General features: G+C 45.0%; 1 protein-coding gene across 1 annotated transcript in view; it reads left to right on the forward strand.

The window, feature by feature from the left end:
- Nucleotides 1-961: 961 nt before the first annotated feature.
- AGPAT4 (1-acylglycerol-3-phosphate O-acyltransferase 4) overlaps nt 962-27,643 on the forward strand; it is a 142,182-nt gene continuing 115,500 nt past the window's right edge. Inside the window, exon 1 of the mRNA XM_025383628.1 lies at nt 962-1,185. The gene's annotated coding sequence lies outside the window, so the exon portion shown is untranslated. The remainder of the gene's footprint in view (nt 1,186-27,643) is intronic.

The following is a 27,643-nucleotide window of genomic DNA, read 5'->3' on the forward strand; positions in this document are numbered from 1 at the left end:
AATCAAAAAAGCACTTTCTATTCTGTCTTCATGACACGCTGGTTTTGACACTTGCATAGCTCTTAGTAATTCTGCAATGTGCTCGAGCTATTTGTGAGCACATGTATTTTTCCTTTATAGATTGTAAACATCTAAAGAACAGAGTTAACCCGGGAGCCAAGTAAATAGTTAAATATATTTTGACAATGGCTGTAATAGTGGACATTTGAAAGGAATATACCTTCAGTGTTTTGAAATTGAAATAATTTTCTAGAACCTAGCATTTCTGGACTCTCAACAGCCCACCCTTTTTAAAACTGTGACGACACTATTTTACCATAAAGATCTGCCCAGACCCTCTGTAATACACCTGCGTAAATGCCACGTGCATGTGAGCATGTGACGGTGTGTGTGTGCATGGCTGTGCACGCCTGTGCAGTGGTAATCAACCATGGTGCCAGGGTTTGAAAGCAGAAAATCCATCAATCGACCTCCAAGCTTCTTTCATCCCAGTTCTTAACATCTCAATCTCTTGAGTGCTGAGGCTTATTTTGTTCAAGATGGTTTTAGACTCTTCTGAGTGCAACGCAATCTCCTTCCAGCACGGCGGAGCGAGGAGAGGTGAGGGGAGAGTTTTGAGGGTGGGCATATTGACCCTATGCTCGCTGAATTAAAAATGAGCCAACTGAGGACAATTTCCAGGTTGCAACACAGACGGAGCTAGAGTCTGGGTTGAGGTCGGAGGAGCCGTTAGGGCGCAGGGATGCAACAGGATTTGGGAGAAAGGGGAGAGAAAGCAAGGCCACTTCTAGGGGGCTTTGATTTTTTTTTTTTTTTAATCCTGGCAGCTTCCCGAGCCAGATTTCAAAAGCGATTTCAAACGTGAGGCCAACTGAAGCACTGCCTTACACTAATTGGAAGGGGAAGGGAGTGACTCATATTACACCAGCTCGCTCTTCCCTCTCGGCAACTGCTAACTTGTAGCTTTAAAAGGAAGTGACATGGGTGGGGAGAGACGTCAGCTGAGGACCACTTTTTTTTTTTTTTTCTTCCTGAAGGGTCCACCCCATGGGTGGAGTCTCGCTTTTTCTTTCCAGTGTTGGCTGACTTACAGCTCTTATAAACTAGTGGCAATTTCTGAACCCAGCCGGCTCCGTCTCAGCTTCTGGTTTCTAAGTCCATGTGCCAAAGGCTGCCAGGAAGGAGGTAGGTGCTCCTGGTGCGGTTCGCAGGCACCTTTCCCGCTGGGTGTGGCTGATGTTTGCATTCCTCTTCCTAACATGTTTTCTCTCCTGGGCTGGATTTCCTTAGGACCTCTGGAAGGGGTAGGTTTCGGGGGAGGGGGAGTGCAAGGCGAGCGGGGGAAAGGTGCAGGGGGCGCCTGGAGGAAGGCGAAGAGAGGCTCTGCTGGTACAAAAGGATCCTCGCTTTGTGCTGGGCCGGGTGAGCGTCCCTTTCTGGGCTGTGATTTCAAGCTGCTGTTCCTGGCTTCATTTACCCACCCACCCAGCCCCCTCCCGGGGCTAAAGCATTTTCTCTGCCATAGACGAAGCTGGGCGCGGGGTGGTGGTGGGGGGAATGTTCCTATTACATATTGCTCTCTTCTGTGTCATGCAACATGTTCTTCCGTCGCTGACGTTTCTATGGCAACCACAAAAATACTACACAATATGCAGCCCTGATATACATTGATTTATTTGTATTTCGTGTCTCGTTTGCAGCTTTCTGCTCTGCTTCTTGCTTTGGTTTGCTAAAATCCAGCCTGGCTTGTGGCTACCCCTCCTCACTTTCATTTTGGTTTTTCCCTATCACAGGAGGGGTGGGGGAGGGGAGTTGTCAAGGAAACAGGCATTGGTAATTACCTCTCTATTTACCTAATTTTCGGCCTATGAATTTCTCCATCATATCGAGGAATTAAAAAAGGAATGCTTTGATGTTTATGTAAGTCTTCAGTGTCTGGTCTTTTTTTAGAAAACCTAAACACTTCTCAAGATATGATATTGATCCTGTGGTAAAGCTAAGGGGGAATTAATTCCTTACAGGAGGTGAGATCATTGAAATAAAGTTTTAGAGAGCGTTGGAGAATTCGCAGTGATAAATGTGATATTGCCTGCCCAGGTTTGCCTAAAAGCCTAAATTAAGACGGGTCTTCGCTCTCGTCTGCACTTCTTTAGCTCCAAATCTTAAGTTCAACAAGTATGAGTAACAAATTAACTGCCCCACAGGATTCTCCGTTTTTCATTTTCGTGCATTGTTCTTAGATGGATTAGCCACGCTATTCACGCTCTTCAAGGTGAGGGTTGCTAGACTTTTTCAAAACTGTGGAAGGATTAACTCATCTGTGATTAGTCAACCACTCTCAGCTGGAAAAAAAGTATCTTGAGAGAAGGGAGGTGTGTGTTTGTGTGTGTGTGTGTGTGTGTGTGTGTGTGTGTTTAGGGACATGGGAGGCAGGCAGGGAGAACAGGCAGAGTTCTACGTTAAAAGGACTACATCTTCTGAATGTTCTCTCTGGGGAGAAAAATTGATATTGAGAAAAAATATGAAATGAGAAAATTATTATCTACTTAGTAATAAGCAAAGTTAATTATAATTAGAATCAAATAACACATCTCTTAGAAAGACGTAGTCCCAATAGGCCTCTTAACAGGTACCGGCTAAGCTGATGCTTTTATTCAGTACGTCTAAGGAAGTGTTTGATAAGGGATACCATTCTTCTGACGGGCATCCCAAATAATTAGCCTTTATAAAACAGATAAGTAGTAATCCCATTCTTGACTCTTAAAATTATCTATAATTTAGGATAAACATGTGTGAAGGTCACTTAGCCCTCATCATACCTTCCGGCTGCTAAAGCCAAAATCATTACTTATAAACCTCGAGCAACCCTGCCATGTGGAAGCAGGAAGAACGGGTGGTTTCAATGAGGTTCTGTTTGCTGTGATCCTTATCTAAATATGCTATCATCTATGTCTTATAAAATCTGCTGTAAATCCAGAGGTCCTAAGTAATTCAGGTAGAAAAGTTACCTGAAAATGGGGCAAAATAGCATATGGCAGAAAACAAACTAGAGCTACATAGAGTTAAAGACGAGAACTATTTCAAGGGCATAAAACATAGAAAAGTATTACTAAAAAGAATATGACACTCATTTTGAAAAGCACATGTTAGTACACAGAGAAACGGTTGGATTGTGAGTGTTTGATGTTTGCAAAGAATTCTGAAAAGCAGCCAGGCTTAAATTACTGTTTTTCCTGCCTGAAAATGGTCCTCAAGGGCAGATTTGCCACATGACCTTCCAAAGCAGATTGACAGCATGTAAGTCAAAGTCTGCCATGTCGGTTCTCTTGAGTTTCCAGACTCAGCAATTTCACAGCAAAAAAGCCTCATGGAATAGAATTCGAAGGAAAAAGAGCAAGACTTCCTCGGAAGCGTAGCCAAAACAGAAACAACAAAAAACCCAAACCCAATGCACAAACAAAACACTTTCTGATATTCAGACGCTGAGTAGAGGTTCAAACAGTTAGCAGCTTTGGCCTGGGGAAGCTAAGTGGAGCTATGAGTAGAAAGTAAATGTAGGGGTCCCATGGAAGAGGCCGACAGGGGTGACACCCAGAGGGTGAGTGAGTTGTCACTGTATTGGGATTTCACTGTCTGCGAGGCTCTGCTGTGGAATTGGTGAAGAAGGCAGCAGTTGTATGTGCTCTCAATTTTAAAATCCACCAAACAGCGGTGGCGAAGAGATGAGCACACAGCTGGAAGGAAGGGGAAAGCAACAGCCAGTCAAGGAGATGCAGTTAGTATGAGAAGAACACTAGTGGGAGAGTCCTGATCCTGCTGCCGAAGCTTTATAGGAGAGGAGGCAGATGGTTCAAGGGAAGAAGGAGAGGTTGTCCTAGATAGCAAAGATGGGTGGTAAGAAATGGATCATGGTTCAGGGTTCTTAACTCCAAAAAGGGAGAGGTCAGTCTTTAGTGTAGAAGTAGAGCAGGTATACTCTGTGCTGGTTGAAAGCGTAAGTAGATGTAGATTTGGGGACGAGTTTTTCTTAATCAGAAAAAGAAAGACTGTTAGAAGAAAGACTGAACAGAAGGCAAAATTCTTCCTAATCCAATATTTTTTTAGCTTCATCTTAACAACAAATGGCCAGACTTACACTAGATTGTAAACAGATACGAAACTGGGGAAGAGGAAACCAGGAACTTACCCAGAATGTCATCTTCATAATTCCTGCCATTGCCGTTGTTTTAAATTATTGGATACTCAAATGAGGGTTTGGTAAATGTCACACATGCTGTGCAGTCTCCTTTATTCTGGAAAGGAGGTCCAATGGTTATGGGACAAAGCTGCATTCACATTTCTTTGTTTTTTAAGATGAAGTCTTGCTCTGTCACCCAGGCTGGAGTGCAATGGCGTGATCTTGGCTCACCACAACCTCCCCCTCCTGGGTTCAAGTGATTCTCCTGCCTCAGCCTCCCGAGTAGCTGGGATCACAGGCATGTGGTACCACGCCCAGCTGATTTATTTTTTATTTTTATTGTATTTTTAGTAGAGATAGAATTTCACTATATTGGCCAGGCTGGTCTCAAACTCCTGACCTCAGTTGATCCACCCACCTTGGCCTCCCAGAGTGCTGGGATTACAGGCGTGAGCTATCACGCCTGGCCCACGTTCACATTTCTGAAAGGTGTTTGACATCTAAATCTTTGGAGAAACGCCTTTCATCACTCATATTTTGAAATATAATCATAATAATCATGTAACATTTCCTAGAGCTTGGGCAACTCAAATTCATTATTCTTTGTGTGTGAATCAGTTTGGAAAGGAAGCGCTGGAACTCTGAAATCTGGCTTCATGCATGGGCTTCGGTCTCCAATTGCTGCCTGGCTGTAGAAAAGAGGAAGCTTAAAGCATGAACTCTTTCTTTCAACAGATGTTTATTATGTGTTTAATATGTGTCAGGTCCCACAGATGCAACTGTGAGCAAAACAAGATACAGTTTAAATAGTTATAATTTTCAAATGTCTAAAGGGTTTCCAAGGGAAACCCCACGACTGGCTGATACCCATTTTCTTCTAATGACTGAATAAGAGGAAATACCTTAAAAGGAGTATAATTTTTTGTTAACATTATCATGGAACAATCCATCTAACCTGTCTTCTTTTCCTTGGCTCTCTCTTGCTTCACAAAGATTTCCCGTCGGTTTCATTATTTGTCTTAACTTGTTTCTCCAATCTAATTTGCTCTACTTCTTCCCTTGATCATACGTCCTACCTTTCAGTCACCGTTCCTTCATCCATTCACACATACATGATACATCCATCTGTCCTCCATCCACCCATCCATCCCTTCATTTATTCAACAAATAGTGTTGACTATCATGTCTCAGGCACTATATATTATAGACATAGCAATAAATGGGAAACTGGTTCTTCCTTAAAGAAGCTTAGGATCTATCAGGAAGACAATGTGGAAACAGCCCCCTAAACCATGGCGGTATGACTTTTTTGGGGGGTGGGCAGGGTCTCGCTCTGTCACCCAGGCTGGAGTGTAGTGGCGCCATCCTGGCTCACTGCAACCTCTAACTCCTAAGCTCAAGCAGTCCTCCTGCCTCAGCCCCCCTCCTCCAGCAGCTGGGACTACAGGCGTGAGCCACTGCGCCTGCCCTGGGGTATTCTAATAGAAGCATTTATTGGCTAATGAAACAGGATGCTTCTTTCATTGAACAGTTTTATAAATCGTTCACACACAGCATAAATTGTGCTGGGCAGGGAGGGATCAAGTGGTTAGCTGTTGACTTGTCCATTTTGTATATTTTTTGTATATTCCACGCTGGTTGAGCGTAAGGATGGTAAACATTTGTTAGTTAACTAAATGGGAAGAGTGGAATTTCTAATACAGGAGACACAGAGGAAGAGAAGGCTTGTGTATTCTCTTTCTGAAAGAAGCTGAGAGAGAGAATCTCTCAAGATTCCCTTTCGTAGTGAATTACTCATAGATTTCCAGGTAACAATAGCTGCCCCCACATCGACTCAAAATATAGCATTTTAAAAATGAAAAACTACCTGTGTCAAATTACATACCCATTAGTTTACTGAATATCCTCATGTCCTTTGGAGCTGATTTCTCATAACACACTGCAAGTCTGTGTCTTGCTCTGATAAAAACAAGTGGGTTTCAACCCCCTACACCTTTCAGTCTTATATCGTAACAGCAGTGCATCCAGAAACTAGCAGAGGCTCTAGAGACCCAACACAAAGAGCGTTGAGACCTCGTTGCAGCACTTTCTCATGAAACTCTTCTTACTAGAATTGTTTCCCCCCACTTAAGTTCCACGGTCAGCCTGGAAATTCTATGGGCAACATGACAAAGTTCCTCTGGAAAACCACACCCCTCTGCTTGGCTGACCTTGGGAGAAAACATTTAGTGAGTTCTTCTTTTTCTTGGTTATTTTAAACTCAGATGATATCAGCATGATGCTGTTCCCAATAACTCTGGTTGGCACAGGCATCTCTGCTCAGGTTAAACATCATAACTGCTTCATGGTCATTTCTGTGTAGGATCCTCCAAGATGAGAGGTGCATTTTGAACTTTATGGTACTTTGAAGCCAGACACTAAAATTCCTGTAAGGAGGGGACCAACACACACCAGGGTCTGTTGGAGGGTGGGGCGAGGGGAGGGAACTTAGAGGATGGGTCAGTAGGTGCAGCAAACCACCACGGCACACGCATACCTATGTAACAAACCTGCACATTCTGCACACGTATCCCATTGTGGTTTTTTTGTTTGTTTTTTGAGACGGAGTCTTGCTCTGTTGCCCAGGCTGGAGTGCAGTGGCCAGATCTCAGCTCACTGCAAGCTCCGCCTCCCGGGTTCACTCCATTCTCCTGCCTCAGTCTCCCGAGTAGCTGGGACTGCAGGCGCCGCCACCACACCCGGCTAATTTTTTGTATTTTTAGTAGAGATGGGGTTTCACTGTGTTAGCCAGGATGGTCTCGATCTCCTGACCTTGTGACCCGCCCACCTCGGCCTCCCAAAGTGCTGGGATTACAGGTGTGAGCCACCGTGCCTGACCCCCATTGTGTTTTTTTATAGAAGAATAAAACATTCCTGTGGGAGATGATACCTCAGTCTAGGATATGCCAGGTAACCTGCAGAGGTCATTAGAGACACTGAGGTGACTGGCTGACCTACAGGATGTGCGAGAATGATAACAGCCTGCCTTGACTGAGGGCCTCCTATGTGCCAGTACATGGACTTCACATTTATTAACTCATTTTAGCCTCATAACAAAACTAGCATGTGAACACGCTCATCATGCTCCATTTTACAGAGAGAGAAAGTAAAGATGAGGGAGATTAAGCAACTCAGCTAGATCATAAGAAGGAGCAGAGCTGAGATGTGAACTCAGATCATCTGGGCTCTGCTTTCCCCTGCACATTCATACCTTGCCACGGCACATTGCACAGTCTATCTCCCATGCCCCGTGCAGACCCCGGCACGTAACAGATGTGTAGTAAGTTTATTTTTTAGTTTTGTTTAAAATGTTAAAAGTGAGACTGGTCTTTCTTTTAAGAGGCCAGTCTCATTTTGTTGCTCAAGCTGGCCTTGAATTCCAGGGCTCAAGCAATCCTCCTGCTTCAGTTTCCCATGTAGCTGGGACTACAGGTGTGTACTACCATGTCCAGCTAATATTTTTCTTTTCTTTTCTTTCTTTTTTTTTTTTTTGAGACAGAGTTTTGTTCTTGTTGCCCAGGCTGGAGTGCAATGGCACAGTCTCAGGTCACTGCAACCTCTGCCTCCTGGATTCAAGCCTGCCTCAGCCTCCTGAGTAGCTAGGACTATAGGGGTGTGCCACCACACCTGGCTATTTTTTTTTTTTTTTTGTATTTTTAGTAGAGACGGGGTTTCTCCATGTTGGCCAGTCTGGTCTCGAACTCCTGACCTCAAGCAATCTGCCCAGCTCGACCTCCCAAAGTGCTAGGATTACAGGTGTGAGCCACTGTGCCCGGCCTCCAGCTAATATTTTTCAAATAAGGAACAAATCTCTACTGTGTAGACCTTTGCATACCTTTCATCCTAGTTGTTAAGAGCAGCAAAATTACTGCAAGAAAAGGTAGTATTTTAGAACTTGGAGAAAAACTAACAGCAGTACTTTATACGACTATAGTTTTCAGGGAGTGTTGGTTTTATTGTGGTTTAGTCAGAGATGGTGGGAGAAGGGAAAGGGCCTTGTGATTAAAACCATCTGAGTGACAATGCAGTACATACATTAAATTAAAGATGAGCTCTTCTTAAAACCAATGTTTAACAAGGATGGAACTTGACTGAGCAGCTACTCCCGAGGATACCTGTGGTGGCTGCTCTCAGAGTTCCCAAGGCGGTGGGTGGATGGAGTCAGAGGCTTTCTGTTCTTCAGTGGACTTTCCACAAATCCACCACTGAGTTTGAAGGAAGATTATTATCTGCAAAGATCCTGCCAGTGCTTATCTTAGATGAACTCTGAAATGAGAATGGGAGACGTGAATTGATCCTAGAGTGAAATTTGGTCTCTTGCCCATCTCCATGGGCTCCTCGTGAGCTGTCAGTCTTCTGTGGTAGAGGTTAACCGAGATGGAGGAAATTTTAAAGAACTTATCTGTCCATGCAAGCACATCTTCTTCCCAGGATACTGCAGCCATCAGCAGACAATCAATGCAATCATCTCAGACTGTGTCCTGCCTCCCAGGAGTAAGTCATCGGGCTCATTTCTTTTCTTGTCTCTTTTCTGTTGGGGGAAGGGCAGGTTGCAAGGCGGATGGTGAGCAGATTCTTTGGCCTCTTGTGTGGGTAGCCTGCATAGGAACCATTTCTATGCCTGTGAGTCCATTTCTAGCATCTGCCTCCAGCCTCTGCTTTCCTGACGTTCTCCCATCACCGCATTCATCCTTCATAAAACAGTCACTTTTTCTAGATGATTACATTCCATGACAATGATTACAGTCCTCTCTTCATAACTGCACTGATGCTCATTGATGGCATGGAGGTGTAATTGCACCGTTTGTAGCACAGAGCAGAGTACCCAGCACTGAATGTGTGTTGTGGCTTAGAGAAGAGATGGGCACAAGAAGTCAGGTGATCAGGGTTGCCTCATCGCTGGCCTCCTGGCCAGGGCCTCAAGGGTGACATTCCTTGAGGGCAAGGTGTTTCTCAATCTCCATGTTGAGATTTTGGGCCCAGTAATCCTTTGTTGTGGAAGAGGCCGACCTGTGCAGAATGGGATGCTTAGCCACATTCCTGGCCTCTAACTGTTACATGCCAGGGGGAGTCATCCCACTCCTACTTGTGAGAGCCAAAAATCCCCTAGAGGAACAAACTTGCCCACAACTGAGACCCACTGCTTGAGGGAGAATTCCCAGCCCTGTCAGGTACACTCAGGAATCCGGTTGGTCCAATCAAAGCAAACCCATTTCTGAGGACTAATAGGGTCCCAACAAAAGTGGCAATTCATTAATTTAAATGAAGAAATACTTTACATGGGAATTGAAAAAAATCGTAAACCAACTTAAAAGTAGACACATGGCCGTAATGTATTCAAATATTTAGTGCTTTCTGCCCTGATAAGTCTGCGTGGGGGTCATGCTGGCACCACGGCAGCCCGGTGCAGCGAGGAACTGGGCGAGGCTGGATGATCTGACAGGACCCCTTCCACACCCAGATCTGTGCAGACAGGCCCTCCTCGTTCCCCTCCCCACCCACCAGTTTAGGGAGCCTCCTTTCCCAAACCTCCCTGGAGTGAACAGATTAACATATCTCAAGAAGAATCCAGAGAGGTACTCACAAACCTGCTCCCACCTGGGGATTTCATTGCTGTTTCCTTGACCATCACAGTGAGCGCTGCGCCACTGCAGTCCAGCAGTGGGTAGTGATCCAGCACCCAGTCCAGCAGTGGGTACTGATCCAGCACCCAGTCCAGCAGTGAGTACTAATCCACCACCCAGTTCTCACTAGTATTAATTTGCCTCCTAGCATCCATCCCCACAGTTGCTGGTATTTCAAGCCTTTCCCTTTCCATCCCTGGTGCTTCTCACTTACAGGAGGGGCCACCTTTACTTCCTTCCCAGGACCAGCACCCTGCCCTGCCTGAAGTTAGGCTTCAGCTCCCCAGCCCTGGGGGACTCTAGGGGGTCCCATAACTAGTCCTGGGGGACCCTAAGGGTTCCATAACTGCTGTGTCCCTCCCTTTTGTCTTCCCATCTCTCTTCTCCCTCCTCGCTTTCAGGCTCTCAAAAGTCGACAGAAGTGGGGCCAGTTATTCCAGCTCCCCACCCAACTCCAGAATCCCCTTTCAGTGTTTCTTAGGGAACCCCTATATTCAGCCCATGGGAATACACACAGGAAGCCGACCCTGCGAGTGCCTTTGAGGAGCCTGCTGCCCAGAGGGCGAGACAGAAACCTCAGTGAGGGGTTCCCACACAATGGATAAGACCCACAGGGCGGGGATGCGCGGGCACACCAGGGGAACGCCTCACCACCCCTGCCCAGTCTGGGCTTCCTGAAATACTTCCTAGAGAAGAACAGCCCCCACGGTAGGTCTGGAAGCGGGGAGTATTGGTCCCAGCGTGCACGCTTCTCAGGGAGTGCCAGAGACCAGAGTGGGCCGGTGGGTGAGGTGGGACAGGGCAGGAGGCTGGAGTTTTCCTAGACAGCAGAGGAACGAGGTGAGCTGGCACAGCAGGAAGCAGAGAGAGGCTGAGGGTCCTGCAGCTCTGGGAGGGGAGGCGCAGACAAGGCACAGGTCTGAAAGCCCGCAGGGTTTGATAACTTGTTGTATGGACAGTGTCTTTGACGCCGCCCTGAGATAGTAAACACAGGGGGAAAAAAGGTCACTTTCTAATGATATTCTTCCCAAATGGTCACTTATCATATTACACTTTATAATGTAATCATTTATGTACTTTGTAATCAACATGTGTTACGTAGCACTTACTGGAAGCTGTCTGCTTTGCATAGGATCTCATTTCAGCTTGCCCCCAACCCTGGGGATTGCCAATTATTTTCTCTAATCTAATTTGAAACTGAGGCACAGAGAGGTTAACTAACTCTCCCAAAGCCCCAGAGCTAGCAATACCTGAGCACAGCGTGATTTTATTCTCTAAATATTGTAATAGAATCACATGGACATGCATTTCATATTCTTGCCTTTCCTGAAATTTTCCTGAATTTTCTTTTAGGGTGAAAAGACTTCCCATCTGAGTGAGACGGCTGGGTCCCTCCTATGCTCTGGACACCCCTTGTTCACCATAAAGCGGCCCCCAAATCATGTGGAAATCTGGAAGTTACTTAAGACCAAATGATATAATGAAAATGTTGTGGTGTCACTAAAATCCTCATTTGGCCTCCATCTCTAGAGGAATAATAGGGTTCAAGTTTGAGAGGAGGTCGGGGGAGAGGACCAGAGAAATATTTAAAATGTGCCTAATTCTTTGAATTATTTATATTCATTCCGACTTTTGCCACATTAGGACTGATCTCCTGCTTTCCATTCCTTCTGTCTTCCCCAGTGGCTGAACTGTTGTCTTTTTCTTGTTTGGTTTTGTTTTTCGAGACAGAGTCTCGCTCTGTTGCCCAGGCCAGAGTACAGTGGCACGATCTTGGCTCACTGCAACCTCTGCCTCCCGGATCCAAGCAATTCTCCCGCCTGAGCCTCCCTCGTAGCTGGGATTACAGGTGCCCGCCACCACACCCAGCTAATTTTTTGTATTTTTAGTAGAGACAGAGTTGCACCATGTTGGCCAGGCTGGGATTACTGGTGTGAGCTACCATGCCCTGCCTGTTGTTTGTCTTTTTAAAGAGAGCCTGGTCTTCAGCAGCTCCCGTATAGCTTTCCTCACCAGGGAAAATGCACCTTCCTTAAGCAGGCGCTTGCAAGGTCACGACCTGGCTATGCCCTATGACCGCCAGCCCGCCTCCAGCTGCCATTTCCTAAAAATGTTCAGTCTGTCTGAGCAGAGGGAGGATTTACAGCCTCCAGATGAGGGAACTTTCCATGCATGAGACCCTGGAGCTGGTTCCTGCCTCCTTCGGACCCTCCCTGTGAGCCACTAGACTGGGGGCTCTCGGGGGCTGTGCGGTGCAGCATTGGCGGAGCGGGGCTGGGACGCAGCTGGGCTTGGCCCCCAGCACGGCCCCCTCCCTACCCTCCGTGGGACCTCGGACTCAGGGGCTGTGCAGTGCGCAGCGCTGGCAGAACGGGGCTGGGATGCAGCTGGGCTTGCCCCCAGCACAGCCCCCACCGTACCCTCCGTAGGACCTCGGACTCACCAAGACCAGAACTCCTCCCCTTGGTGTGAGTTGGCCTGGCACATCCTCTGTCCATGTGAGTGCGGCCCTGTTTCCTGACCCGGCCAGCGAGGCGTCCAGGGTGGATGCAAAGGTCTTAGCCGAGGCGCCGTCTGCGGGGGCCGCTTTGTGGTGAACAAGGGGTGTCCAGAGCATAGGAGGGACCCAGCCGTCTCACTCAGGCATCTGTGTTGCCGAAACAGGCAAGGGAAAAGAATTTTTAAAAAATTAAACATGAGTATACCATGATATAATACACAACATTTATGTGAACTTTTGAGATGAAGCAGACGACTTCCACGGTAGACTGGATACCTTGAGGACACAGCTCCAGACCCGCACAGGCTCCCTGCTGAAGGGAAACCCGTGGGGACTTTTGAGAAGGAAACAGAGCTGAGCGCTCTCTAAGGGAGCCTATCTGGGAAGGGCGGCAGTTTTAGAGTTCTGCCCCGTTCCTGCCCCTCCCCCATCTCCTCTCCTCTCCTCTCCTCCCGTCTCCTCCCCTCCCCTCCCCTCCGCTCCCCTCCCCTCCGCTCCCCTCCCCTCCCCTCCCCTCCTCTCCCCTCCCCTCCCCTCCCCTCCCCTCCCCTCCCCTCCCCTCCCCTCTCCCATCCCCCAGTGGTGGGAATCTTGGGGGTGGGGTGGGGTGGGGCAGGCAGGTGTGAGTAACACCCCCCACCCCTGAGAATATGCCTGCCTTAGCTCTTTTTCCTTCTCTGTCTCTTCTGATGGTCTGATTGGTGGATGGAGGGTGGCTTGGGTCTGTCTCTTCTGCCTCTGGTCACTCACCTTGTTGGGCCTTCCCTTGCTTTCTCTGGAATAGCCCAGGGCTTGCTCTGCTCCTTCTGGCCTCTCTTCCTCTGTCATTCCCTGGAGACAAGGATTGGCTGCCTCAGCTCTCACGGCTTGCTGGCATCTTTCATCAGCACTGTTTATGATGTTATCCTGGTGTTCTCCTAGAGGTTTTTTTTTCACTGGAGTTATCTTTTGAACTCGAAACAAAAGAGGCATGTGAAATTTGCCAGTTCAGATCCCAAGAGGCTACCCAAAGGGTGCCCCTCACTCTGAGGGTCTTACTCCCCCGTGGGACTGAAAAATAATCGGACCCAAACCTTCTGAGTGAAGGAAGAAGCGGGATAGAGCTTGCAGTGGGTCAGAAGAGGAGAACTCAGCCCCTAACAGCCCCAGTAAACCTGTGTCTTTACAGTAAGATGTGGAAGGAGGAACTCTGGGCTGCGGACTTTGCCCAGGGACAAGCAAACCAAGTTTTATTTGCTATGAGAGAATAATGAGGAGGGGGTTAAAAAAAAAAAAAAAAAAAAAAAGAATGAGGTAGTATAGAGCCAGTTGTGGAAGAATTTGGGGTTTGAGGAGCTGACACACAGCAGTGGGCAGCAGCCCCTGTGTGGCGGGGACAGACACAGCAGCTGGCCACCATGGCTGCAGCTCCATCACGCTTTTCAGGTCCTGGTGGCAGAGTCTAACCCATGTTCTCAACATTGCCTGCACGTGAGGATTACCTAGGAAGCATTTTTAAAAGGCCTCCCTGGGTCCTACCTTGGACCAACGAATTCAGGTTCATTTTTTTTTTTTAAGTTCTATAAATGATTCTGGGCTGAGAGGACTGGAACCTCAGGATAGAAGGAGGGTGACCCGCAAGAAGAGGGTGACTTTGACAAAAAGAAACCCAGAGCCAGGACCCACACCATGGTGATGGCACAATGACAATAATGATGACCACAGCGACATTTAAGATGATATACCAGGCAAAGGTCTACGGATAATCCTCACCACAAGCCCTTGACTTGGAACTCTTCTTATCTCCATTTCACAGATGGGGAGCCTGGGGGTCAGCAGTCTTCAGGGCTGCACAGCTCATGCAGGCAAACTGGGCCTCTGGCCCAGGAGCCCCTACCCAGGGGTGAAGGTCGATGCCTGTCCACTCTCCAGCCTCTCTGGACACGCAGCATTCACAGCTCTGTGCCAGGAAAATGCAGTCAGAAGCCGGAGGTCCACTCATAAAGAAAGAGAAGAGGAATAAAGAGGGCAAAACCAGGCAGAGGAAACCCCCTTACAAACATGTATTCCTAGAAAAGAGGTAGAGCTCAATTACTGACTTGTCCCATGTCAAATGTAGCTTACAAACACTACATGATGAGCTGGATTTGTGGAAGGTAAAATATCCCTCCTTCGGCTTTGTTAATGATGGTGCCTTACTCGGTTACAGGGTAGCAGCTACATCCCTCTGACAGGTCCCATCATGAGTTAGCCGTGACCTGGGCATTTCCCTGGAGCAGTGTGGTGGATGTGACTGACCATTCAGTTCATTCATTCTATGGATATTTATTAACCACCTCTTATGCCAGGTCCATGCTGGGAGCTGTGGATATGATGGCGAAAGGCACTTAGCTCCTCAGGGAGCCTGCTTCATGGGACAGCAGATATACACATGAAAGGAAATAGCACTTGTCAATGCCATGTGGCCCAGGACTGTGCCGGGTCTTTTCTGTCATTTGTCTCACGGACTCGTGCAGTGAGTAAGTGGCTACATTCTGTGACAGTGAGCTCCATGGCCAATAGAGAAGGGCCTGTGAGGAACAGGGAAAGATGCACTTGACTGTTCAACGGGAGGCAGGGAGGAGAAGGAGCTGGCTTAAGCAGGGTTTGGAAGGATAAACATGTTTGGCAAGTCAACAGTGGGAGAAAAGGGGGAGGGAAGGGCATCAGGCAGGTGGAATGGAATACACGAACTTGGAGCACCAGAGTGAGCCCTGCTTAGGAGATTCTAGAAGGCAAAGACGTGGTTCAGTGTGCAGTGTGCACTCCTCTAAGGAGATTTCCTGACCTCCTCACGGCCTTGCCTGATGAAATCAGGTGTCCTAACACTGACTTTTTTTTTTTTCTTTTTTTTTTTTGAGACAAGCTCTCACTTTGTCACCCAGGCTGGAGTGCAGTGGCTCAAATACAGTTCACTTCAACCTTGACCTCCCTGGCTCAAGTGACCCTCCTGCCTCAGCCCTCCCCAAGTAGCTGGGACTACGGGTACACACCACCACACCCAGCTATGTTTGTATTTTGTGTAGAGAGGGGGTTTTGCCATGTTGCCCAGGCTGAATCCTGTTTTGTTTTGTTTTTCTTTTTTGAGATGTAGTCTCCTTTTGTGGCCCAGGCTGGAGTGCAGTGGCGTAATCTTGGCTCACTGCAACCTCCACCTCCCAGGTTCAAGCGATTCTCCTGCCTCAGCCTCCCGAGTAGCTAGGACTACAGGTGTGTGCCACCACACCCAGCTAATTTTCATATTTTCAGTAGACATAGGGTTTCACCATGTTGGCCAGGCTGACCTCAAACTCCTGACCTCAAGTGATCTGCCTGCCTCAGCCTCCCAAAGTGCTGGGATTACAGGTGTGAGCCACTGTGCTGGGCCTGGCTTTTTATTTTCAAACCACGCTGTACATTCCAGGAGAGTAGCAGTTAGTCTTGGACTCTACAATTTGAATTTCTTATCTTGCTTTCCTGCAGTTTGACAAGCTCCTTGGGACTGGTCAGTGTTCATTCCCCAGGCTGGTTCTTTCATAAACGCTGTCTGCAGGAATGAAAGGCATCGCCTATGGAAAGGGCTAAGAAAAAGTGGAAACTCCCGTGTGCGGTGGCAGTAATGGCCCGTCTATCATCCTAGCAGTTCACTGAAACCTGAAGCAGTCAGAGGCTGCTGGATCCCATTGTGCTTTTGTTAAAAGCCCTGTCCCCACATGCGGCTCTTGGCTTGTTACAGTGGCATGCAGTTCACTTCCAGAGACTCCCCAGCCCCAAACATTGATCGTGCCAGGCAAATGGAAGTTTCTTCCTGTGCAACTCCTGGATGGATCTGAGAAGAGAGGCAAGAACCAGAGTGTGACTCAATGGTGAACTCACGACTCGGCCCTGGGGGTACAGCCTGTGCATAGATACCATCGAGCTAGGTGCTGACGTTGTAAAAAGCGAACCCCTGACCAGGAGATTTTCATTAATTTCGGCAGTTCTTAACTCTCTTCCTGAGTTGGTCATATTTGAGGAGTTGCCCTGTGGTAGGATCAAGGTGCCATGGAGCCAGAGAGTCCTCCTGGGCACGCAAACTGTGCGGTGACCTGGGACCCCACACTTCCGGGTTAAGGCTCTGCTCTCTCTTGTTGAAATTCTTGATAATTTTTGAAAAAGGAACCCCACATTCTCTTTTTGACCAGGCCTGGCAAATGATGTAACCTTTCCTGCATTGAGTATAGAATTAGTGAGTTTTCACATGTGCTGGTAGTGTGGTACATGTGTGAAAACTCACTAACTCTAGACTCAACCAACTCCAGACTGCCCTGCAAAAGATCGGGTGGCTCTACACAAGTCCATGATCCCCAGCAACTCAAAGCATATGTGCTACGGACAGCCAAGGTCGTATTGGGACTATCTCAATATAGAAAGGATGGTTGGTGCTGTTAAAGCTTCAGGGGTGCAGAGATCTGTTATACAGCATTGCGACTATAACTAAGAATAATGTGTATTTAAACATGGCTAAAAGAAGAGATTTTAAACTTTCTCATCATAAGAAAAATAAGTATGAGAAGTGATCGATACATTAGCCAGCTTCATTTAATCATTTCACAGTGTAAACATGTATTGTAACATTATGTTGTACACTATAAATAGGTACAATTTTTTTTTTGCCAATTGAAAAAAATTCAAGGCCGAGTGCGGTGGCTAATGCCTGTAATCCCAGCACTTTGGGAGGCCGAGGCTTGAGGCTCACTTGAGGTCAGGAGTTTGAGACCAGCCTTGCCTCCATGGTGAAACCCTGTCTCTACTAAAAATATAAAAAGTTAGCTGGGCCTGGTGGCGGGCGCCTGTAATCCCAGCTACTCGGGAGGCTGAGGCGTGAGAATCGCCTGAACCTGGGAGGTGGAGGTTGCAGTGAGCCTAGATTGCACCACTGCACTCCTGTCTGGGCAATAGAGTGAGACTCAGTAAAAAAAAAAAAAAAAAAAAAAAAATTAAATACTTGTGGTAAAATAGTCCCCAGGTCTTTCACATCTAGCCATGTGATTAAACTTTCAAACAAGTCTTGCTACAACCTAGCTTGAATAACGACTCTCTGTGGATGGTGTTTCTATGTTTTTTGAGGGGGAGTGGGGTGGGGAGGAGAAATAAAAACCATCTCCCAACGTATGTAGGTGGTGAAGTCCAAGGCTGAAGTTGCCCCAATTAAGAGAACTCTCCTGTTTTCCAGGACTGTGAGAGGTGATTGCTCTCTTGTGTCAATTTTCGTTGTGGTTTTTCTTTCTGTATTTTGCTTGTCTTATGATTCAAGACATGAACATAAATATACATTTGAAAATTTCCACCAAGAGGTGGAAAAGTTTACGGATCCGGAGAAGATAACTTTGTACAAAACAGAAGTCTAAAAATGCTTGTTGGATACTTTCAGATATTTGGAGAATCTGCCAACCCGTTTGCGGGAAATTTGTTTTCAGATGGGAAAGGATGGAACAGCCTGAAGATGGGAATGTGGTCGTTTTGAGTTATTTCAGTTACTGCAGCCAAGGGAAGTCACTTTTTAGGGACGAGAATGAACGTAGAGTTTTCCTCTCTGAACTGCCACTCTCAATCTTTGAGGTCTCATGGGGGAAAAAAGTATCATAAGACCGAAGATAAGTAAAATTCCCTGTTTTCCAAAGTTGGGAAGTGTAAATACCAGAATTTCCATTCTAGCATGCAGGAGTTTTTTCCTCGTAAGTGTTTTAACATAGGAAGTAATAAATGATCCCATGAAGCCAGCATGTGTGCACCAAAACTAAATCATGTTGAGTTAACCTCACTGATTTCATTGGTACCATTACTGGGTGAGTTAGTTGAGAAAGTGCCAGAGCAAGAGTGATACTGTAAAGTAAACATTTGACAGACTACGTCGTCACATCCTTGTTTATATGATGGTGACCTGGGGATTGGGACCAGGTGGGTTCATAGCTAATGGAACAACAGAATCAGCTTGTATTTACTTCCATATGAAATAGAAGGTGGGACTAAGGCTGTCTTTTCCTTTTTTCTATTTCACATCTCTTTCTCCTTCTTGCCCACATTCCTTTTGAATTTCCATGAAGAAAATTATTTTAAATTGACTTCTTATATTTCAGGAACCCTTTGATCATGTTTTTGATGTTGGATTTCAGCAGTTTTAAAAATCTCTGTCTTTATTTAATTTTTTTAATGGCGTTACTGAGATATAATTTACATACCATAAATTCACCCATTTTAAATGTATAGTTCAATGAGTTTTGGTAAATTTGGTGTTGCGTAACCATCACCAAAATCCAGCTTAGAACGCCTCTCTCATCCCAAAAGTCTCCTCATGCTCGTGGGATCCATCCTCACATGTGTCTGTAGCCCAGACAGTCAGTGATCCAGTTTCTGTGTCTGTAATTTGGCCTTTGCTAGGTATTGCCTATCAGTGGGATGATTCACTGTGTATTGTTCTGTGTCTGGCTCTGTTCATTTAGCATAATGTTTGAGGTCCACCCATGGCATGCATGGAGCCGGGGTTGGTTCCTTCTTGTTAGTAGTCTTCTGTCCTGTGGCTGTACCATCTCTTATTTTTTCATTCACCGGGTGATAGATATTTGGAATATTTTAGCATTCATCTAATTTTAAGTTTACTACTTTTATCCTGATCCAAAGGTCATGTTAGAAACAAGTGCTGTTTTCATTGCCACTTTACCCCCATCTCCAACATCCCATTTAGGGCACAGGAAAATTCTTAGTGAGGACTTGGAGGAAAAGTGAAGACAGCCGCCTCCACGCCCATTGGTTAAGGTGGCTGGTCTGCAGGAAGAGCGCAACAGGCATCTCCATCGTGATACCAAAGGCTGACTTTTGGGAAAGCGGAAAGTCTCCCAGACCTAAAACTGGAGAAAAGGGCACATCTATTCTTGACGCCTGTCTTGTGGGCTTATTCGTCTCCTAGGCAGAATGCATGAAAATTTCAGTGTTGCCAAACTGATGAACCCATTTCTTTCCCTTCAATTATTTATCTCCCCACTGATTTCATTAATTAATGAAGCCTTTGGCAATCCACCAGATTTCTTTTGGGAACTCTCTTTGTCAGTGTCGACTGCGTACAGGCTGCAGGAACTGGGGGAGCCACCAGACGCCGTCTCTGCCTCCCACGCCTGCTCCAGGGAGGACGTGTCAGCTCTGCTCTGTGGCTATCAGAGGAAGCTGGTTTCATAGCGCGAGTGTCATGTCCGTCACATATTTCAACCCTGAAACTTCTCCCCACATTTCATGTGAACGCAGCAAACATGTTCATCCATGACACACGGCAGAGAGCAGTGCTGGTGGCGAGGAACATCAGTAGAGCGTTTAATCTCAGCTTTTCCAAGCAGCCTCACGGGAAGGAGAAGAAAATGTTTGATCCACTGAAGACTTTCCCCCGATCGTAAGCACAAAGCCTAATTCTTCTAGATGGTGGCGATCGCTGCCGTCACCATGCGTGCTTGGGGTTGATTTCCTCTTGCCTGGGAAACTTAGGGTGCTAGCCAGGTCTTCGTATCCTTCCAGCTTTGCCCGTTGCCTATACTCAGGATCCAGGGTAAGGGCCAGTCCTACTTATGGACCAGTCTCAGAGATCATTCCAGTGGAGGGGGGTCTGTTTTACTTCTTGCAAGTGCTGCGGTGGGCAGTAACATCCTGCCAACAGACCTCGCCTGGACACCTTGCTCTGCCTGGGTGAGGGTGGAACGGCTTTTTCCTGCAGGCTGAAACTCCCCGATTACTTTCTGTGGCTCATTTCCTTCATCTAAACAGCATGTCACTCTATGTGTTGACATGGCCGTTGTGTGGACTGAAGGCTGACTGTGCTTATGTTTTGTCTTCTGTGGGGCCAGTTTTTTTTTCTTTGTTTTACATACAGCTTTATTGAGATATAATTTACATACCATAAAATTCACCTGCTGAAAGTGTGCAATGCAATGGCTTTTTGTACATTCATGGCTGTGCAACCATCACCACTATCTACTTTGAGAGCATTTTTAGCACCTCAAGGAGAAACTGTACATATCAGCAGTCACTCCCCAGTCCTGCCCGCTCCAGCCCTAGACAATCGCAAGTTCACTTTCTGTCTCCGCACATTGGCCTAGTCTGAACCTTTCATATAAACCGAATCGTATTGTATGTGGTGTGTTGTGGCGGGTTTCTTTCATTTAACATGTTTTTGAGGTTCCTCCATGTTGTAGCATGTGGCAGTAATTAATTCATTCTTTCTTGTGGCTGGAGAATATTCCATTTTGTGGATATACTGTATTGTATTTATCCACGCATTGGTTGATGAACACTGGTGCTGTTTCGGCCTTTGGCTATCGAGAGCAGTGCTGCTGTGAATGTGGGTGTACAAGATTTTGTGTGGATGTGTGTTTTTGTTTCTCCTTAATAGATTCTTAGGAGTAGAGTTTCTGGGTCATATAGTAACTCTAACATCAGAAGAACTACAGCTGGATGTGTTTCATTCACTTCCCGAAATCTTTTCTGAAGTGAAAGGAGCAATGGTATTTTGCAGAGTGGTCTCGGACTTTCAAATCCAAGTTCCTTTGCTCTTTGGACCTACGTCAAATTATTATCACAGAGCTAATGGAGAACTGGATGTGTGAGGTATTACAGGGAAAGATGAAGTATCTGGGAGCAGGGCCCTGTGGTAGTGATGATCTGGAGTTTATCACAGGGAACCAGGGCCTGCCTAGACTTAGTGTATCTTTGCTTCAGAAGGCTGTGTAACCATATCTGGCTCTGCAATGGCCTCGGAATGATAAGAACAGCTTGCCGGGTATGTTCTGCAGTTTGAGGCTTTTTCCTAGTGAAGTCAGGGCTGGCTTTTGTGAGCCCAGGCACTGGATTTCTGGAGCTCTCCAGCCTTGCCAGGATTTGCTTTCTTAGAAACCAGGAAGTCCTGTGAAGACGATGATGTGAAACCCAAACGCAATGGCTTTTAGTATTGAATCCATTTTTGTTCTCTAAATTGAGTCAGTATTTACAGGTCTTTGAATTAAATGAATGTTACAGCTTAGAACCAAGGATTAACAGAGGAAGTTGTAAGTAGCCTCAGTAAATCTAAGGATTTGCTAACGCATGCTGCTTTCCATGAGAAGGACTGAGTGGAAGGAAGCTGGAGGGCTTGTAAGAAGGCATTTTCTCCTCGATTTCCCAATACTTAGTTATTTCTTACCGTAAGCAGAGTAGTGAAAGGACATAAAGAACATGACCATGAGAAAAGATCACCAGGGCCACGCGGTAGATGCTCTATAGATATTAGCTGAGCGAGTTGCATCTAAATGTATATACGTATATGAATCACTTAATATTTTTTACTATTCCTAATTTATCATCTTATTTTATGCCCTCAATACTGTTATCAGTTAGGCTGATGTGAATGACAGGAAGAAGCTGAGGATCAGAGAAGGTAGGCACCTGAGCAGGTTAGTGACCAAAGAAAATAAGCCATATGACTTCCCTGAGCCTCTATTTTCTTAGCTGTACAATGGGTCCACTAGTAAGTCACAGAGCTTTTTCAATATCAAGTGACATATGTTAACATACTCATGCGATCTTCAAAAATGCAGTAGAAAAGTTTTTCTTTTTTAAAAAAAAGTTAAATATATTAACCAAGTGGTTAATACTCTTGGTAGAATAATTAGAAAATACAGAGAAGCATAAAGAAGAAAATGAGTATTTCCTATTATCTCACTAACCCCAAACATCCACCTGAAGTGCTAATTGTCCAACCATTTTAAAAAGCAATTTAATATATAGTAAAATCAGGCCGGGTGCAGTGGCTCAAGCCTGTAATCCCAGCACTTTGGGAGGCCGAGACGGGTGGATCACGAGGTCAGGAGATCGAGACCATCTTGGCTAACCCAGTGAAACCCCGTCTTTACTAAAAAAATACAAAAAACTAGCTGGGCGAGGTGGCGGGCGCCTGTAGTCCCAGCTACTCGGGAGGCTGAGGCAGGAGAATGGCGTGAACCCGGGAGGGGGAGCTTGCAGTGAGCTGGGATATAAAGTATATATATAGTAAAATCAGAGGTGTGCATGTTAGAATGAGGCAGCAGTTCCAAGTCCAGTGTTCATTACTGCATTGTCTATAGCACTGAAAACGAATTGGGAGTAACCTGAATATCCGTCAGTATGGGAATAGATTAATTTTGGGGTAGTCATCCAAAAGAATACTCTTTTGCACTTAAAATAACTAAAACTAGATATGTAACATTTCAGAATCACGGTATTGAATGTAGAAAGGAGCTCACAAAAGGATTCAAACATCAATTACATATTGTTTATGAAAACATGTTAAATAATACAGTAAAAGAATAAAAACATAGAAGGAAACGCATGAATTTCAACCTTGGGGGGTGCAATATATTTATTTATATTGCAAATAAAATATTTGGTTTTTTTTAAATTTAAGTAGAGAGATACACAATTTTTTTGCCTTTTAAAAGTCGGATCATATCATATTCATTATTTTTTTTCTTTTTTTTGAGTCAGAGTCTCACTCTGTCACCCAGGCTGTAGTGCAGTGGTGTGATCTCAGTTCACTGTAACCTCTGCCTCCCAGGTTCAAGCAATTCTCCTGCCTCAGCCTCCCAAGTAGCTGGGATTACAGGTTCCTGCCACCACGCCCAGCTAATTTTTGTATTTTTAGTAGAGACGGGGTTTCACCATGTTGGTCAGGATGGTCTCGATCTTCTGACCTCGTAATCCGCCTGCCTTGGCCTCCCAAAATGCTGGGATTACAGATGTGAGCCACTGTGCCCGGACTCGTATACATTTTTGTTGACTCTGTATTGTAAACATCTTTGTGTCACTAAATACACTTCCTCATTGTTTTTCCTGACCCTCCTAAGTCGTTCTGTTCTGACTTAATTGTATTTTCTTTATTTTTGAAACAGAGTCTCACTGTGTCGCCCAGGCTGGAATGCAGTGGCATGATCTTGGCTCACTGCAGCCTCAACCTCCCAGGCTCAGGTGATCCTCCCACCTCAGCCTCCTGAGTGACTGGGACCACAGATGTGCACCACCACAACCAGCTGATTTTTGTATTTTTTGTAGAGACAGGGTTTCACCGTGTTGCCAAGGCCGATCTCCAACTCCTGGGCCCCAGTGATCCTCCTGCCTCAGCCTCCCAAAGTGCTGGGACTATAGGCGTGAGCCTCTGTGCCCGTCCAGTTGTATTTTTAAAGAATTTCTAGAAGAAGCAAAATTGCTGAATCTTCCTTTTCAAATTTTATAATTATTTTCTATTGACTCATTTATAATTGTTCCCGTTTTTTCTAATGCATTGATAATATATTTGACCCTGATGGAGCTCATAACCTAAAGGCAGAAGCAGAATGCAAGACACACAGAATTCATCTCGTTCATGAAGGAATTCCCCAAAGTTTGGGAATTCACAACGTGAAACTTTTATTTACTTTTACCCAAAGTAACCATGAATCAAGCAAATGTCTGGGTTGGAGAGAGGACTATCCCATTACCACTGCAAGAAACGAGTCACTGACTGCCGCCCACAACCCCATGTCAGAGGCTGTAGTTTTGTCAAAGGTAGAGGCCTCGTCACGCCCTCTACTGCTGCACACATTCCAGTCCTGGCACTTCAGTTATAACCATTAACCCACTTATGCCTAGTGTTCCATTACTGGAACACTAAGCATGTGGGAATTATTTATATCCTACTGCTCAAGGTCATTGCCAAGGTCTGATTTTTCACTTGTGCAAAAAGTCAAAAAATTACAATCTCTGGCATAAATGGTTTAAGAAGATAATTACAATTCCCTACCGTCGTAGGCCTTCCATTCCCTAATCTCTAACAGGTAATGTATCCCTTTAAAAGAATCTAAACTGCTGCTCCCTGTCTCTGCTTTTGTTCCTCCTGCAGAAACCCCCCTATAGGTAGATTTGTAAAATATCAATGCCCTTATGTGTATCAAGAGCACGTCTCCCATGTTTGAATGGGAAACGTAAGGCCTGGGAAGTGGGCGTGGCATCCACCTGGCTCCCCTCATTCCCACCTGGGAATACGTTGGCACAAATTAACTTGCAGGAGCTCTCAGGCACAGCTTCCATCCTCCCTGCGGGTCTTTAACCAGTGGCTGGAATGGCTGGTCTGTAATACAGGGTAACCTTGTGCGGCCTCTGGGAGAGGAAGAGGAGATCAGGTGGAGAGGCCAAGAGAGTAAGGCCAAGGAAAGAGCTGGGGGCACACAAGCTTGGTGGAGCCCTCCTTTGTCTCAACTGGCTGAGTGACAGGCAGGTCACTTAATACTCTAGCTGTCAGCTTTCTCATCTATAAAAGGAACAGTTAGAGAATTGACCCCTTTAGTTCATTTCATCTCTGTTTATTGGTATTCAATGTAGGAGAGACTGCATATGAATCAATGAGGTAGGGAGGGATCTTTCAACGAATGTCTTGGATACAACTGGTTAGCTATTTGGAAATAAATCCATTTAAATCTTCACAGAGGACTGTAACCAAAAATAAATGTAAGGTGGATCGAGTAGCTAAAAACAAAATTAACTATAGCAAAACTAGACAAAATGAGTGAACATTTATCAGTTTTCTGCAGGATAAGAAATAAGGATAGAAGGAAGTCCTAAGTTTAAACATTATGAAAGAAATTACAGTTCTTACTTCATCATTATTTAAACCTCCAATAAGCTAAAAATAAAAGTAAACAAACTGAAAAGATTGGTCACTCTAAATGGAATAGGCGAGATGTTATTCTATTTAAGAAAGCAATATGCGAGGGATAAAGGTGCAATAAATAAAATGTCATGAAGGGGAAACAACATTTAATAAATATTTTAAAACATGCAGCTTCATGGCCATTCACAAATGCAGGTTAATGTAAGACTGTATAAAGATTTAATTTTGTTTCTCATTGTTTTTAAATGAGAATTCTTATTGCTGACAAACATGTAGCGAAATGGGTATATATATATATATATTGCTAGTAAGAATATAAACAGCTACAAATATTTTGGCAATATTTGGCAACACCAGCAATTTGTCAGTATTCACCAGGTACCTTAAAATGTTTGTTTCTGGAATGCAGAAATGTTGTTTCTGGGAATATATTGCAAAGAAATAAACCGAAATTCAGAAAAAAAAGGTTGCACCCAGAATTGTTAAACATTACACTATTTATTCTTGAAAAAACACAAAGAAGCCTAAATATAATAATGAGGCATTTAGGTAATAATTATGCTACATCTAGTATAACTACAAGAAGGATATTTATATTCTAATATGGCAACTGAATATGATCTCACATTAAAGGCTAGAAAAGAGCATATAAAACAGATTTAAAATAAAATCTGGACTACTGTATATTTATTTTTAACTTTTATTTTAAGTTCAGGGGTACAGGTGCAGGTTTGTTATATAGGTAAACTTGTGTCCTGGGGGCTTCTTGTACAGAGTGTTATGTCCCCAGGTATTAAACCTAATACTTCTTAGTTATTTTTTCTGATCCTCTCCCTACTCCCACCCTCCACCCTCTGATAGGCCTCAGTGTGTGTTGTTCCCCTCGATGTGTCCATGTGTTCTCATCATTTAGTTCCCACTTGTAAGTGAAAACATGCGGTGTTTGGTTTTCTGTTTCCGTGTTAGTTTGCTAAGGATTATGGTCCCCAGCTCCATCCATGTTGCTGCAAAGGCCATGATCTCATTTTTTATAGCTGCATAATATTCCACGGTATCTATGTACCACATTTCCTTTATTCAGTCTACTATTGATGGGCATTGAGGTTGATTTCATGTCTTTGCTGTTGTGAATAGCTGCAATAGTACTGCAGTGAACATAAGCGTGCCTGTGTCTTTATGAGAGAACGATTTATATTCCTTTGGGTGTATAACCAGTAATGGGATTGCTGGGTCGAATGGTATTTCTGTTTTTAGGTCTTTGAGGAATTGCCACACTGTTTTCCACAGTGGTTGAACTAACTTACACTCCCACCAATGGTGTATGTGTTCCTTTTTCTCCGCAACCTCACCAGCATCTGTTATTTTTTGACTTAAATAATAGCCATTCTGACTGGTGTGAGATGCTATCTCACTGTGGTTTTGATTTGCATTTCTCTAATGATCATGATGTTGAGCTTGTTTTCATATGTTTGTTGGCCTCATGTATGTCTTCTCAAAAGTGTCTGTTCATGCCCTTTGCCCACTTTTTAATGATTTTGTGTGTTTTTTCTTGTAAATTTAAGTTCCTTAGGGATGCTGGATTTTAGGCCTTTGTCAGATGCATAGTTTGCAAATATATCCTCCCATTCTGTAGGTTGTCTGTTCACTCAGTTGATAGTTTCCTTTGCTGTGTAGAAGCTCTTTAGTTTAATTACATCCCATTTGTCAATTTTTGCTTTCATTGCAATTGCTTTTGGTGTGTTTGTCATGAAATCTTAGCCCATTCCTATGTCCAGAATGGTATTGCTTAGGTCATCTTCCAGGGTTTTTATTATTTTTATATATTTTTTATTTTTTGAGACGGAGTCTTGCTCTGTTGCCCAAGCTGGAGTGCAATGGCATATTCTCGGCTCAATGCAACCTCCGTTTCCTGAGTTCAAGCAATTCTCCTGCCTCAGCCTCCTGAGTAGCTGGGATTACAGGCATGCACCACCAAGCCTGGCTAACTTTTGGTATTTTTAGTAGAGATGGGGTTTCACCATGTTGGCCAGGCTGGTCTCGAACTCCTGACCTCATGATCCACCCGCCTCGGCCTCCCAAAGTGTTGGGATTATAGGCATGAGCCACTGCTCCCAGACTCTTCCAGGGTTTTTATAGTTTTGGATTTTACACTTAAGTCTTCAGTCCATCTTGGGTTAATTTTTGTATATGGCATAAGGAAGGTGTCCAGTTTCAAATCTTCTGCATATGGCTAGCCAGTTATCCCAGCACTATTTTTTGAATAGGGAGCCCTTTCCCCATTGCTTGTTTTTGCCAGCTTTGTTGAAGATCAGATAGTTGTAGGTGTGTGGCCTTATTTCTGGGCTCTCTATTCTGTTCCATTGGTCTATGTGTCTGTTTTTGTTCCAGTACCATGCTTGTTTGGTTACTGTAGCCCTGTAGTATAGTTTGAAATCAGATAGTGTGATGCTTCCAGCTTTGTTCTGTTTGCTTACGACTGCCTGGGCTATTCAGGCTCTTTTTTGGTTCCATATGAATTTTAAAATAGTTTTTTTTCTATTAATAGTACTATGAAGAATGTCATTGGTGGTTTAATAGGAATAACATTGAATCTGTAAATTACTTTGGGCAGTATGCATACTTTAACGATA

Source organism: Theropithecus gelada, chromosome 4 (assembly GCF_003255815.1).
Source record: "Theropithecus gelada isolate Dixy chromosome 4, Tgel_1.0, whole genome shotgun sequence".
NCBI lineage: Eukaryota > Metazoa > Chordata > Mammalia > Primates > Cercopithecidae > Theropithecus > Theropithecus gelada.